The 15,785-nt window shown below is 56.7% G+C and overlaps 1 protein-coding gene and 1 long non-coding RNA gene across 2 annotated transcripts in view; both read left to right on the top strand.

Annotated features, from left to right (window-relative positions):
- TP53I11 (tumor protein p53 inducible protein 11) overlaps positions 1 to 15,785 on the top strand; it is a 456,279-nt gene that overhangs the window by 44,502 nt on the left and 395,992 nt on the right. The window lies entirely within an intron of this gene.
- On the top strand, positions 4,948 to 15,376 carry LOC139040745 (uncharacterized). The gene is made up of 3 exons (XR_011495056.1): positions 4,948 to 5,099; positions 10,960 to 11,031; positions 13,566 to 15,376. It is a non-coding gene; the product is annotated as an uncharacterized lncRNA (long non-coding RNA).

Genomic DNA, 15,785 nt, shown 5'->3' with positions numbered 1-15,785 from the left:
CGGATGCTCTGCTTTACAGAAGCCGAGGGTGAGGCTCAGAGAGGTTATGTCACCAGCCCGACGTCACACAGCTGGTAAGGAGTGGGAATTTAACCCGATTTGTCCATGTGCAAAAACAGTGATCTGAGATCAAGTCAATTCAACAAATACAAATTGAGTACCTACCCTGTGCCCTGCCTTGACCTGGTGGGGCTGCAGCAGTAAACAAACCAAGACCCTCCCCCCCCACTAGCATTATGGAGCTTACCTTCTAGTTGGGGGAACAGATGAGAACAATAGACAAAAGGTGAGTCACCTGGTGTAGTGGAGGAGGTGAGCGCCAGGGGAAAAGCCAAGCAGACTAAGGGAGGGTGGGCGAGCCCGGAGGGGGCTGCAGGGGCCGGGGGTTAAACAGGGCGCAGAGGGGAGGCCCCAGGGACGTTCTGGCAAAGACTCGAACTGAGGAAGCAGCCAGGCGAGTGCGGTACCGGGCACATCATAGGTGTTTAGTCACCTGATTCTGGGACCCAGCTGGTGGGAGGTAATTGATTGCACGCTGTCCCTAGACAGTGACAGTTACCGCGTATGAGCACCAGGACCCACCGTGCTCCGCGTGGCAACTTGCGGACCTTACGCACCTTGCAGACTCCTTCACAGGGTGTGCAGACACACATTCCGTGCTCAGTCGCTGTTGGTGGCCTTCAAGCTGACGGGCCTGCTGGCGCGGAGGGCAGGCCTGGGGCGGTGTCTGGCCCCGAGGTGGCTCTGGGCATTAGCCCCTCCCCCTGGTGGCTCAGTTCCCTTCTCTCAGGGCCTCCTGGCTTTTCTGTGAGGGAGGGAACTGCCGGCCACAGCGATGCGTGCTGGGCAGGCCAGACAGCATGGGGCTTGTGGCTTTGTGGCTTGAGCTTCTGGCTCTGAAAGGAAAACCTGGGAACCCAGGACCCAGGTCCCTGCAGCCACTGGGGCACTTCAGCACAGCCTGGCTACCTGTCACCCGGACAGCGGCTGAGATGGGATTTGGGTTCACACCCAGTGAGTCTTGGGTGGGAGGCGGGGGACACTGGCTGGGACGTTATCTGCAGACTCGGCTGGCAGGGAAAATCCTGACCGGGCTGCAGGAGTCAACTGTGCTCCCTATAATTAGATACATATTTATTTTAAAAGGTTATAATTTCCTACTGGTTTGCTGCTTGATAAATATAGAGTTTATTATTTCTTCTTCTTAATAGCAGCTCAGGAAAAACAAATCTGGGTGTGGACGCGGATTGGGACATCGTGACGATCCAGGCAGCAGAATTCCTCCAGACACCACCCAACCGGAGAGCAAGATGGGATGCAGCCCAAGTGAGTTGGGGCTGCTCAAGAGGTGGGGGGCGGGCGGAAGGGGAGAGAGCGGACTTTCCAAGCACTCCTTATAACTAGAGGGACATCACTGCGGCCCTCTGGTTCCCTCCTCTGGGCTGTCACTCGTTCACCCCGTTCTGCCTGGAATGCCTTTCCTTCTCCATAGCTGCAGGTCTAAACCCTACTTATCAATGTGCAGCTGAAAGACCACCTCCTCCAGGAAGTCCCCTGGATTGCCCTGCTTGACAAGAGCTCTCTTGCGTCTGAGTTCCCACGGCCCGTCCTCGCCTCTTTCGAGCCAGTTGCCACGGTGCACTCTGGTTACTTGGTGTTGTGTGTTGACTCGTGTCCCCCTCTTGAAAAGATGTGTTGAAATCCTAAGACCTGGTTCCTGTGAATGTGACCTTATTTGGAAATAGGGTCTTCACGGATGTGACTAGGTCAGAGGAGGTCACAGTCAGTTACCGTGGGTCCCGAACCCATAGGCCCAGTGTCTTTACAGAGACACAGAGATAGACACACAGGGTGAACGCCGTGTGACAAGAGAGGCCGAGACTGGAGTGATGCAGCTGGAAGCCGAGGGATGCTCAGGATGGAGGCCACCCCCAGAGGCCAGGAGGAGGCAGGGAAGGCTCCACCCAGCATCTCGGAGGAGGCCGGCTGACCCGGGATCTCAGCCTTCTGGCCTCCAGACGGCACGAGGACAGACTTCCGTGGTTTTAACCCACTCGGCTCGTGGTACCTTCTTCTAGCCGTCCTACGACACCCATCCATCGGAGTTCAGCCTCCCTTCCTCCTGGAGAAGGTTCCCCACTCCACACCACATCTGGCTCAGTATCGATGCTCAGGAAATACTTCCTGAGGCGTGAACAGCTGCATGAGGACTATCCACATCTGGCTGGTTTTCCGTCCCCAAATTGCGCAGCAGGGACCGAGGCACCGTCCCACCTCACGTCCCTGTGGCCTCCAGTCTGGATCCCCGCGGCAGACCCCGCCCTGGTCTCCTCGCCTCCCCTCTGGTCTTCCGGCCACTTCCTCCAGCTCTGCTGAAATCTTGAGCCTTTCTGCGCTGGTTGGGCTTGCCAGCCTCTGGGCCTTTGCCCGTGCTGTGCCCTTGACCTGAGCCCTCGGCCCCCTTGTCCTTCACGCCTGGACTCCAGCGGCTCCGGCGGGCTGCCTGGACACCGCCCAGCCTCTTCCCGGAGCTCTGGTTCCTCCCCTGCTCGTGCTCTCCTGGCACCTCTGCGTATTCTGTCCCCGGGACAGAGCCTGTCAACCTGGATTACAGTCATTTGTGTCCCCTCTGTCCGCCCTGTGGCCTCTCAGTATCTTGGGCTGAAAGGCCCTTTATTTCTCATCTCGTGTCGCGGTGCCTCCAGCAGGGGAGGCGCCTGGATGCCTGTGACACAAGCGAGGGGATGAATCGGACTGAGCGCGAGGAGGAGCGAGTGGTCCGCCCTACCTTAGGGGGCGGGCAGTGGTTTTCGCATCTGCTGGCTCCCTTCCAGGACTCGGGGGCCCAAAGGACGAGGAGGCTGGAGGGACACTGACAAGCAGAGCTGGAGGGGGCTGTCCAGTGGCTTCCTGGTCTGCCCTTTGCAGGTCTGAGCCGAGGGACCCAAGAGAGGAGGAAGGAAGAAGCTTGTCCAGGTCACACAGTACGTGGGGGCGCCTCCCCCCCTCAGCCCCAAGATCTGGCTAGTGTCCCCGGTCCGTTTGCTCAACGAGGCTCTGGAGCCTGGGAGGCCAGAACTGGAGGTGTGGTGGGGAAAGGAGGCGGGAGAGGAGACCGCGCCCCCGGGGAGAAGATGACAACCTCCACTTCCAGCACAGCCCTGTGCACCAGGCCCCGGCCCGCTGCTCTGACCCATCACCCCGAATGCCCAGCACAGCCCCGGGGGGCGGGTGCCGTTGACACATGAAGGAGCTGAGGTCCAGCAGCCCCAGGTCCCACAGCCGGTAGAGCTGCCATTTGACCCCAAGCCCTCCCAGCCCAAAGGCTGTGAGCTTTCTACTTCATCAGGATGCCTCTTTCATGAAACGCAGCAGCATCTGGGTCCGGTCTTGGCCTCAGCGGTGGCCAGTCCAAAAGGGCAGCAAACCTGATGTTTTCTCAGGTACCCAGAGAACATCTTGTAGTTTGTGTTTTTCAACATGGACGGGAAACCTCTGGGTCCCCAGGCCCTTGAAGAAGTTCCTTTTCCCAGTGGAGCAGTTACGGCAAGAGGAAGGAGCACAGAGACCAGGCAGGGGGCTCAGACGCAGAGGATTCCATCCACCTTGTGATGGCGCTAACACAAGAGGCCAAAGGCCACATTAATAGAGGTGGAGTGTCGAGGAGGAGAGAGGTGATTACTCTGTCAGGTGTTGCAGGGGTCAAACAACAGTCTGAGCAGAGTCCACTCCTGGGACCTCACATGGAGAGAGATGTGGCCTGGTGAGGGGGCTGGGAAGTTTTAGCCCAGAGAAGACACAGCAGGAAACGAGGACTGTCATCAATACCTCAAGAGCTCTCCAGTGGATGAGCAATTAGACAGACTCCTTCTGGTCCTAAGAGCCGGGCAAGGACCAGCAGCTGGAGGGCACAGGAAGACAGATTTCACAACTCTCCTCTCAACGCACCAGGGGGTCCTCGAGGAGTAAGACCTCCGTCCCAGAAGTCATTCAACTGAGATGATAAAAAGGTGAGTCAGCACGAAATGCCGAGTTGCACCAGCTGCCTCACCTCTTGGAGATAACGAGAATATCTGGCCTCAGGAGATGCTCACAGCTCCACTCTCATTCTGAAATTTTCTGTGGCAATACCTGAATTACTGGCTAAAATCTTAGATGCCCGAATCTTTGGAATCAGGAATTTCCCTTGATCGTGGGGTCTGGGAATCTGCATTTTAAGGTGAGTCTGATAAGCAACCAGGTTTGAAAAGCACCGTCTATGAGGCCATGGGGAGAGCAGCAGCCATCTCCCAGCCCCTATTACAGAAGATGCTTAGCCCCGCCCCCAGCCCCAGGCCAGGGCCCAGAGGCCTGGACCGGCCGAGGCAGGCCATACGCCTGGTGGCTGGTTCCTGTCCATCATAATCCTCTGGGGAAGCAGGAAGTGAGTCTCGATATTTTCTGGCCTGGAATAGTGGCTAGGGAGACGCACCCCCTGAGGCCTGGGATATTTCTCTGGTGTGTTTGCCACTAACAGGTTGTGAGAGTTCATTTTATGTGTCAGTTTGGTGGGGACAGTGCCCAGATATGAGGTCACACATCATTCTGGATGCTTCTGTGAAGATGTTTTCAGAGGAGATGAACATTTAAATCAGTGGACTCTGAGTAAAGCAGATGGCCCTTCATCATGTGGGTGGGCCTCGTCCAATCAGTTGAAGGCCTGAATAGAACAAAAGGCTGACCTCCTCTGCACAAGAGAGAATTCTGCAGCAGACTGGCCTTTGGACTTGGGCTGCAATGCTGGGTCTCTCCCGGGTCTTCAGCCTGCTGGCTCACCTTGTAGATTTTGGACTTACCAGCTTCCGTAATTGTGTGAGCCAATTCCTTTAAATAAACACACACACACACACACCCCATTGGTTCTATTTCTCTGGAGAACCATGACTGACACACAGGGAGTGCAACCAAGGAGATCAATAGAGAAATCACGCGAAGCCAAGCTCTCTGGGCACCAGGAACGGCCAGGCGTAAAGGAGACACAGAGAATGTGGAAGCTCTTTCTGCCGAGGCCGTTTCTGACGTCGGCTTCCGTGACGCAGAGCGCTGGCAGGAGGGGAGAGGTACGTGAAGTCCCTCGGAACATTCTCGGGGAAGCGCAGAACGAAGTGGAGCCAGAAACCCAGCGCCTGGGGGCCAGCAGGTGGGCGGTGACAGCTGAGAACGGCACACGCCTTAACCCGTCTGAACGCAGGAGGGCGTGCAGAGAGTGGGGTGGAGGGAGGCAGCCCCCAGAGAATCGGAAAAACTAAAGAGAGACAGAGACCCACCGAGGCCAGCTCCCAATTCACCAGGAGAACCCAGGGGAGGGACGTTCACCGAGAATGTTCCCAAGCCTCTGAAATCCCAGACTCCGGACCAGAGACACCTAGGGGTCACCAGGCCAGCCCTCTGCCTCCAGACCGGACAGCCGGCAGCCCAGCACAGAGATCCCTGTACTGGGAGTGTTTGCAAAGAATGTCGGGGGGAGGGAAAGAGAGTGGGGGAGGGGCGCCTGATGACACAATGATCCGACCTCAGTGGCTTCTGAGCACCTACTGGGTGCCAGCACCGAGCTAAGAGCAATCCACGCATCACCGCGTTGACTACAGACAGTAGTAACGCCCACTTTACAGACGGGGAGCCTAGGGCACTGGTGACGTGACAGACAGAGGGAAAGTGGCAGGGCTGAAACTCACACCCACATCAGCCTGACCCCAAAGCCCCTGTTCTTAGCCCCCGAGGAAGGAGGAGGAAAAGGCGTGCAGGGGAGGGGAAGAGCGTCATGCTGCCGTTTACGAACAAGGAAGCAGGCCCAGGAGGGACAAAGAACTTCCGCCGGGTCTGGCAGCTGGCGGCGTGGACTCGGCATGGAGGCGGTCGGTGGTGAGACGGGGTGCAGGTTGAAGGCTGCAGAGCTGGCCCGGAGCAAACATGGAAGGATAGCAGAGGAAGGGCCCCAGGCCTCCTGGGCCAGCGACCCCAGTGAGGGTGTCCCCAGGCCCCGGAGAAGGGCGCTTGCCAACTCTGTCTCCTGACAACCCTGCAATTCCACCTCCATGTCCCCCTTCTCTTGGATTTCTCCGTCAAGTACAGACTCCTCAGGGAGGCACGGCCCGTGGGGTCCAGCTCCAGCACCTTCACCAGGCAGGCATCTACCAGGTGATGTTTTTCAAATGTCTCTGGCAGCTGGGGGTGACGGATAAATCAGCAGAACCTCAGGCCCCCCCTTGGCCGGTGGCGGTGGCAGGTCCCAGGGAGACCCACAGAGAGGGCAGCCTGGGGAGCAGGGGTCAGGAGGAGGAGCTGCGAGCTGTGCCTGGAGGTGTCCCCCAGGCTCCTCGGCTTGGCGTTTCCCAAACCAAATGCCACTTTCCTCCCCAGACCACGTCCTCTGCCTCGGCCGACAGCGCTGCAGGTGTGGGAATGATCCCTGGCTCGCCCTCTCCCGTCCTGTCAACAGCCGTGTCCTGTCAATTCTGCCTCCTAGACAGACCTCGAACCTCTCCTTCTCGTCCCCCTACTGCTACCCCCTGGTCCAGGCCACCGTCCCTCCCCTGGGCTGACGCTACCGCCGCCACGCCTCTCCTCTCACCTCCCAACCATCTGTGTTTCACTCAGCAGCCCAAGTCGTCTTTTTAAAACACAGACCCGCCCAGCTCCCTCGCCTCCTAAACAATGTCCGCTGGCTCTCCCTTGCCTGCAGGAGGGAGCCCAGACTGCTAGGCAGGCTTGGGAGGCCTCTGCCAACTGACTCTAGCCGCTGGCTCCACCCCACCTCCCGCCACTGTCCCCAAGGACACCCGCCGCTCCAGCCAGCTGAGCTCCTCGGGGCTCCCTGCCTGCGAACGGCTCTCCCACAGCTGCCTGGGTCCGCACGGGCTGTTCACCCCTCCAAGCTGCTCCCTCTTCCCATCCCCTTGTCCTCTGTGCAACTCATCCGTGAAGGTGTGAGCCAGGCATGCCCTCATGTGGGATGTCCTCTTGGATGCCCCCCCGGCCCTGCAGGCAGGTGCCCACTCGCTGGGCAATCCAGTAGGTCTGCACATTCCTGCACACTTGGTTTTTTTTTCTTGTTGAGGAAGATTAGTCCTGAGCTAACATCTGTGGCCAATCCTCCTCTTTTTTGCTGAGGAAGACTGGCCCTGAGCTCACATCAATGCCCATCTTCCTCTACTTTATATGTGGGACGCCTATCACAGCATGGAGTGCCAAGCGGTGCCATGTCCTCACCCGGGATCTGAACCGGCGAACCCCAGGCTGCCGAAGTGAATGTGTGAACTTAACGGCTTTGCCCCCCGGGCCAGCCCCTACCCTCTGTTTTAACGACATGTTCACTGTCCATCTCCGCTGGACTGTGCATGTGGCTCTTTGAGCAGGAGTATGGATTGTATCTTTCTCATGGTCAGTGACCAGCTCTGGGCCTGCCACGTACTTGGAGCTCCCTGACTAAGTTCTGGAACAGAGGCAGATGCATAAGCAGCCTCGTGCCGGTAGAAGGTGGTAGAGATGAGATTACAGTGAGAGGTACGAGGGCGAGAGCGGGGACTGGTTCTGAGTTTCTGGAAGTGGTGGCATCGGAGGGGCCTAAAGCACGGGTAGGGCTTCAACAAGCGGAGATGGGGACAGGAGGCACCTCGGGACGCTGCCAACCACGCGTGTGAACACACTGTAGACCCCAGGCCTGCAGGCTCCGGGGCAAGCCTGAGCCCCACCCTTGGCATCCAGCCCACCGGGGGCTCTGGCCTTCCCCTTCCATCCGCGATTGTAGGGGATCCGGATCCCCAGGACAGTCTGCCATTCCTTTCAGCCACTGGAAGAAGAAATCAGTGTGGACGTTTAAACAGCTTGGCGCGCTTCTCTGCTGTTCTGACTCAGCTCTGTTTGCGGTGCAGCTTGATCCCACTCCAACAGGCACTGCCTCGGTTCCCTCATTTCTTTCTCCGTGGGCCCAAGGGCTGCAAGCGGCAGGCAGGGAGCAGAGCCCCGGGGCGTCGGGGCGTCCTGCAGCTTCCTGAGACCCTATGTTCCTAGGGGATCTGTGGAGACACGTTCTGTGCTAAGAAGAATATTTGGATGTGTTGACAAGGAACTTGAACGAGAAACTCACCAGAAACTCACAAACCGGAAGGCCTATTTCCTCCCTAATTGGTCAGTGGCTCGCAGGAAGCTGGCCCGTGGCTGGGGAGTTAGCCCACACCTATGCAAGAGAAGCCAGGCCATCGTGCTCCATGGCCGGCTGGCCCTGGGAGTTCAGCTGAGCGCAGGGGCCCACCTGGTGCCCAAGGGCACGGGATCAAGAGATTTGCCTTGCTGGCAATTGTCATGCTTTTCATTAAGGAATGAAAATAAAAAACAAAATGGAGAAGAAAAATGGTTCAAGGTGGAACGGTCAGGTTGGGTGGACTTCCGGTGTCTGAGAAACCACAGCACGTGGTTTCTGGAACCCACTCTTGGGGGCAGGAAGCGGGTGGGTGAGGGAGGCAGGGAGAGGGGGATGGGAGGGCATTTCCAGAGATCCATGTGCTAAGCACCAGGTTCCCCTAAACTGAGATGCCACAGGGCAGAGCGGTGGAGAGTAAGACGCCAGAGCCAGTTGACCTGGGTTCAAAATCTGGCCCTGTCCTCTCCAATTTTGTGTCCTTGGGCTCTGCTTAACCACTCTGTGTCCATTTCCTCAGCAGTAAAACACAAGTTGTTATGAAGATTAAATAAGCAAATACATCTAAAAAGTTTAGAACCCAACCTGGCGCACAGTACGTGTCCATTAAGTGTTGGCTATTCTTCTTATGATATGACCTTATTTTTTTTTTTCCTGAGGAAGATTAGCCCTGAGCTAACATCTGCTGCCAATCCTCCTCTTTTTTGCTGAGGAAGACTGGCCCTGAGCTAACATCCATGCCCATCTTCCTCCACTTTATATGTGGGACGTCTACCACAGTGTGGCTTGCCAAGTGGCGCCATGTCCGCACCTGGGATCCGAACTGGTGAACTCCGGGCCACCGAAGTGGAATGTGTACACTTAACCACTGCACCCCCGAGCTGGCCCCGATATGACCTTATTTAATCTTCACAACAACCTATGAGGTGCATACTTCTATTCTCCTTGGTTCAGATGAGGAAACAGGCTCAGAGAGAGTAATTCCCTGCCCATACCACACAGGCCAGGCATGGGATCCACTCTAAGCTGGACCATCTCCTTATACCCTGATGCCTGGGTAGGATGCTGCTCCGCCACTGACCCTGACTGATGACGAGGCTGGTCCTGGCTCCCGAGCTCTCAGACCTATAATGGAGACCCATTCATCCCCCAAACATGACCCCCCATGATGGGGTTCGTGGAGCAGAGTGGGCCTGCCTCAGTGAGCCCCTCACTCTGTCGTCTTCTAGTGTAGGAATCACGGGCCAGAACAGATCAAGACAGCAACCCATGGTTCTTCCTCCTCAGGGCCTCCGCAGCTCCTTCTCACCTGGGATGACAAAGCAGGGGGCTGGGAGGCAGCAAACATGGGCTCCAGCCCCAGCTCTGCCAATGGCCCACCGGGTGACCTTAGGCAAGTCACTTTCCCCATCTCTGAAATGAAGGCGTTGGGTTCAACCATCCTGAACTCTCCGAGGCTGTAACTTTACAGTTCTGAGGAGCAGAGCACCAAATCTCACAGATGAAGATGAGAAAACGAGCGTTTCAGCCAGCTGACCACAAGAAGGGCTAACTCAGCCGTTAAGTGCCCCTTGGGAGCAAATCCATTTAGCACATGCCATAAATTCAGCTGGCTCTGGGAAAAGTTGAGCGAGCAGGGGGAGGACCACCGTTTGCATGGCACACCCCAGGCTTGATGCTCCTGTGCATGAGAACTTGCTTCATCTTTACAGCAGCCCGGTGACATAGTGACTTCCTGATGCCATTTCACAAAGGAGGCAGCTGAGACTCAGAGAAGTTGGGTCAAACCAGGACACACGACCTTTGAACCCAAGTATTTCTGACTCCAAACCTATGCTCGTTACAAGATTCCAAGCAAACGAAAAATTCCAAGCTAACAAAGGACTTTTTTTTTTTTTTTTATTCTTTTCAAGGGATCTTGCCTTTCAGGCTGCTCTTCCACACTCTCCCCTCCACCTGCAAAGCAGGAACCGAGATCTGGTTCGTATTTTCCAGCCCCAAACCATGGCTGTGCTGGAACAAAACGAAGGGGCTGGAAAGCTCGATCCGGGACCTGCAGCACACGGCTGTCTGGTGTCCTCTGCAGTCAGCCACGCTGGAGCCTGCCTGGGGCTCAGTGCTCACCTCCCTGGTGGCACAGAACCACTGCCCATGTGTTTCACATCTTCCACCGCTCTCCTGTCCGGTCTGGGTTCCTTCTCTGCGGGCAGTTTACCAGATACCCAGCCCCAACCACGTCCGTGTGTGTCTGGCCTGGTCCTTCCTGCCCCTCCTCAGGAAGCAGGGCCCCCACCATCTTCCGGGCAGAGTAGGGGTTCTGGAGCCGTGCATGTCTACACCCACAGCTCGGCTCTGACCTTTAGGAATCGTGTGATCCTGGCAAGTTGCCTCATCTCTCTGAGCATCGGCTTTTGCATTTGAAAAGTGGGGATAAATTTCCTCTAAGAGTTATATGCAGGTTAACGAGCCCAGTGCTATAGATCCAGATTTGTGGGAGCACCAGAGAGGCTGCTGGGAGGGGCCGGAGGGTATGGCTGGTGAGGGGTGGGGTCTGGGGGCCCCCACCGTCCTCCCGCAGCAGCTGCCCTGGTGCCTGGTTTATGCGCGGGCTCGGCCTGTGATTTTGGCTGGAGGGATCTGCTGCTGACAGTGCCAGCCTGGCTGCTCTAGCTACTGTGGGAGGGCTGGGCAGCCAGCGGGCACTTTAAACAAATGCGAGCCCTTTCCCCTTTTCCCTTTCTTGTCCCCTATCATCCTCTCCCCCGCCCCGGATTCTTTCTCAGATGGCTTGGCTCCAAACCAGACCCAAATGAATGGAGGGAAGGCAGCAGGATGCAGTGTTTGCAAAATACCAGGTAAATTTCCTGGGTGTGCAGGCCACTGTGGGGGGCGTGGGGGTCAAGGAGGTTGTGACCCAAATGCCCCATGTCACATAATGTCACTGACTTAACAGCAGCCCTCCTGCCTTCAATGAGCACCAGAACACACCCCCACAGACCCCTGCTCCACCCACGGGCCATTCACAACAGGCTTTCCTCCTCCTCCTCTTCCTCCTCCTCTCCTGAAGGGAGGACCCAAAGGAAAACAGGGAGCTTTGAGGATGTTTGAAGGGGCCCAGGAGGTGAAGAGGCCCGGGTGGGCTGGCTGGCTGCTTCGTGCAAATGAGCAGGGCCTGCCGGCCTGGGAGGCCCCAAGAGGCGATGGAACCTGCCAGCCAGGCTGCCAGTTTCCACAGAGATTCTGGAAACACAGCCCTGCGCCAGCAGCGGCTCGGCACCTGGAGCCACAGCGCCGCCTTCAGGTTCCCCTCCTCCTTGCATCCTCCCTGCAGAACTCCACTGGGGAGGCAGGAAATAAGCTGGGGACTCCCACCAGATCCACTCCAGCCCGGGCATGGTGGGTGGCTGCTGTGCTGCGATGGGCGAGCTTGGAGGTGGGAGAAAGGTCATTGCTAAGTGTGTTGCAGCCAGGGGGACAGGGCTGTGCTCCAGGCAGAAACCGGCAGAGCTGGAAGCCATTCTCCACCTTAGAGATGGGAAACTGAGGCTCAGAGACCGGCCCACAGTTACACAGCGAGTTGCAGGCAGAGCTAGGACCTGAACCCAGCCTCCTGAAGGATGCTGAGCACCTCGACTTGGGAGGCTGTTCACCTGTTAATCCCACAATGGCTTTACAGTGTCAGAGACGGCCACCAGGAGCCTGCAACACACACTAGAGAGCACTTCCTTTTGTCTCAGAAATGCCAGGTGATGGCACTGAATTTCGAGGTCGCAGCTGCAGATGAGCATCAGAACGTGGGCTCCATGGGGCCTGAGCACAGGCCTCTGCTCTCAGTGGATGTGAAAGGATTTTGTTCACAGGACTCACCTACCTGCCTACACACCCTCACACCCAGCCACTCCATCTGGCAAACTCCTACTCACTCTTCATGACCCACTCACACATCGCCATCTTGTAAGGCCTTCTCTGACCCTTTCTCCGTGCCAGGGGGGTCCATCATTTCTGCCTTGTGCCACACTGTACTCACCTGAGACACTGCTCATTGGATGGATCCCCTATATTAGGACGATTTGTGTGTCTATTCGTCTAGTCGGGGAATTCTGGCTAGGAACCAGACATTCTTCTTCTCTGTGTCTCCAAAGCCCAGCCAGAGCCAGGCACAGAGCAGGTAGGTACTCAGAAAACGGTGGATGATGGATGGATGAATGGACAGATGAACGATGGGTTGATGGATGGATGAGTGGATGGATGCATGGATGAATGATGGATTGATGGATGCATGGGTGGATGGATGGAAGATGGATGGATGGATGGGCAGATGGATGATAGATGGATGGGTGGATGATGGATGGATGGATGGGTGGATGCATAGATGGGTGGGTGGGTGGATGCATGGATGGGTGGGTGGGTGGATGGATGGATGGGTGGATGATGGATGGATGGATGGGTGGATGATGGATGGATGGATGGATGGGTGGATGCATAGATGGGTGGGTGGGTGGATGGATGGATGGGTGGATGCATGGATGGGTGGATGATGGATGGATGGATGGACGGATGGATGGATGGATTGGAAATGAGGTAAGTCTAGGGGATGGGGTGTCACTCTTTACATCCTAGAACAGCGATGGCATCTGTTCTAAGGAGACATACATCTCAGAGCATCTGTTTCCAAGCCAGAGTCAAAAAGCATAACTGTAGGGATGTATGTGAAGAGCAGTGGCGTGGTGGCATCGCAGATCAGCCCCTCCTTCCGACTACCTCTTTCTCCTGGTTTCCCATGGAACCTGCTGGAACATAGGCAGTGGTTCTCAAGGTGTAGCTCCCAGGATGCCTGTACCAGAATCGCCTGGAGAGATCATCAAAATGTGGGCTTCCGGGCCCTGCCCTCAGAGCTCCTGACTCAGTGAGTCTGGGGCAGGGCCTGGGAATCTGAATTTTTAATTAGCACCCCACCGCCCCAAGTGATTTTGATGCATAGGTGGGCTTGGTAACCCCTCCCTAAAGAGGAGCAGCATACAGGGACGTGCCAGGAATTGCCTTTGCTGACTGGCCCATTCAGAGAGGGTAAAGAATTGACCCCAAGTCCCACCCATATTAAATGGCAGAAAGCGCCAGTAGAATTCTCAAACGTGCAGACGCCCAGAAGGAAGGGCCAGCCTCTAGCTCCCTCCGTGCCACCCCCACCCCGCCCCAGCCTGAGGAGGCTGCATGGTCCCCGAAAAGATGGCTTCCGGCCCCACGGGCTGCAGGGAGCTGGGCGTTGTGTGCTCGCTCCCCTCGCGAAGCCCGCAGTGGCAGGGCTTCCTCTGTTTGCCAATGCAGAGAAGCCAGCAGCTGTTTTCAGTGTCTGTTTCTGCTGAAACCCAGCTCTCGCCTCCCATCACAGGCTCTGCCAGCAAAGCTTCCTGGACCTGGAACACAGGCCCCGGTTGTGTTCAGGCTGGAAAGGGCTCAAGGATGAGGACAGAACCAGAAGATCGTTCTGGACGCGGGAATGCCACACATCCTGGCAACCACGAGTGGGCATGCAGCCCTCCCAGGCCAGCTGGTGAGCTCCTGGCAGGAGGAGAGACGGCCCATTAGAAGGCAAAAGAAAACACACAGCGTCACCCAAGCCCCTGCCTGTCCCTGTGGTCCAGCAGCACCGGAGCTCCAGCCACACAGGACTTTTCCTTGAGCACCTACTGTGTGCCAGGCCCTATGTCTTGTCTCACTGTTTCGGTTCATCCTCACAATAACCCCAGGACACAGGCAATCTCACTATGCCTGGTTCACATCTAAGGAGACCAAGATCCAGAAAGACGCAGCGACTTGCGCAAATCCTGAGCTGACTTGCACAAATGCAGAGCGGAACTGGAACCCAGGTGTCTCTGCTTTTTCCAGCCTCCCTGGCTGCCAGCGTGCTGTTCCCCACGCATGTCCCCGGCTGTCTGGCCTCCTCGCCTTTGTCCACACTGCTCCCCCAACCCAGAATGCTCTGGCCCTGACTGTCACTGAGCAGCATCCTTCTGATTCTTCAGACCCAAGTCATGGCCTCTTCTTCCCTGAAGCCCTCCTGGATCCCACCTCCCACCAGAACAGAGAGGCTGATTGCTACGTTCCCAGGGCACTTGGCTTCCACTGGTAATCAGCCTCATTTTCATCTGCCTTATAGTTGCTGATTTCCAGGACAATCTCTTAAATCTCAGTCTCCAGCCCCACTGCTACCACCCAGCCCCCCACACCACACCCCTGCCCTCAGGGCCTCACTCAGAGTCTTTTCCCACAGCAGGCCTTCCCGCTGTCCCTTTGGTGAACGGCGCTGGTCCGGGACCCAAGTGTAGATGGAGTAGAGGGCAATGTGGTCTACTGGTCTCATGAATGAGCCCTGGCTTCTAAGCTGGAAAAGCTGGGTTTGAGACTCAGTTCTAAACTAATTCACTGTGTGACCTGGGCTAAGGCCTCTCCTGAGGGAGACTAAGGCAGGCTCGGCTGGAGCAGGGCATTCTGCCGCGAGTAAGAAGAGACGAATCTGGGCGGGTCAGCTGAGGGGCCTTGAATGCCACAACAGCAATGTGGAGCCGCTCTGATACGCAGTGGGGAGTGGTTGCTGATCCCTCGAGGGAAGGGACAGGAAAGTGGGGTTGGGGGTGCTCCTCTGGCACCCGCGTGGGGGATGATGGAAAGAGAACTGGCCCTGAGAGACCACTCAGAGGCCTGCTCGCTGTGGGAAGCCTGGCGTCTCGAGATGAGGGTCTGGGCCGGCGCCTGTGGCAGCAGGATTGAGCAGGGAGAGCTTCTGGAGACATCTGAAAAGAAGAATCTTCCAGAACTCAGTGATGCCGGCAAGTGGCCAGGAGGGGACATGGGCACAAAGCTGGCCCAGTGGTTTGATCCTGGGTGGGGAGGCCTGGAGAGTGACGGACAGATGAATGCAGAGAACCGGGCTGAGCATCCGTGAGCTGGTACCCAGGGGAGACGGATGGTGGCGAGAGACAGGGAAAAGAAGACCTGGCTTCCGGTCTCCATCATGGCCCCTTACCTTGAGCAGGTCACTCGTCCTCTCTGAGGCTGTTTTGCCATCTGTGAAATGGGGAGAGGCATCGTGCCTACGTGGAGGCATCCTGATATGGATGGTGTGAGGCTTCCGTGCACTAATGGGTACCGTGCGTGTGCAAAGCCTCACAAACACTTACTGTTATAATGGCTATGAGTTCACAATCAATTTTTATTCCACAACGTAATAACCACAGCCACCATCTATGGATCGCACGCCATGCACCAGACACTGTCCGAGGTGATTTGTTTACACCCGTGATCTGATTTCTTCCTCACAAGAATTCTACAAGACCCCCTGCATTCTGTGGACAGGAACACTGATGACCAGAGAAGTTAGGCAACTTCCCTAAGACCTCACAGCTGATGAGTGGCACTCACCTCCAACATGCGTTTCAGAAGCACCTCGTGGGTACCAGACACTGGCTGGAACACGAAGGGGTGTAAAACCTGGCCGGGCCCTTCAATAGCCCTCATTGCAGCTCCCAGCCTACAGAGAAGTTGTTTGTTCTGGAATTCCATTCTCTCGGCTGTGAATGCTGATAGACAGGGAACAAATATCTCTTGGCTC

The sequence above is a fragment of the Equus asinus genome, chromosome 17, assembly GCF_041296235.1.
Source record: "Equus asinus isolate D_3611 breed Donkey chromosome 17, EquAss-T2T_v2, whole genome shotgun sequence".
NCBI classification, from domain to species: Eukaryota; Metazoa; Chordata; class Mammalia; order Perissodactyla; family Equidae; genus Equus; species Equus asinus.
This window is presented reverse-complemented; position numbering and strand designations above follow the sequence as displayed.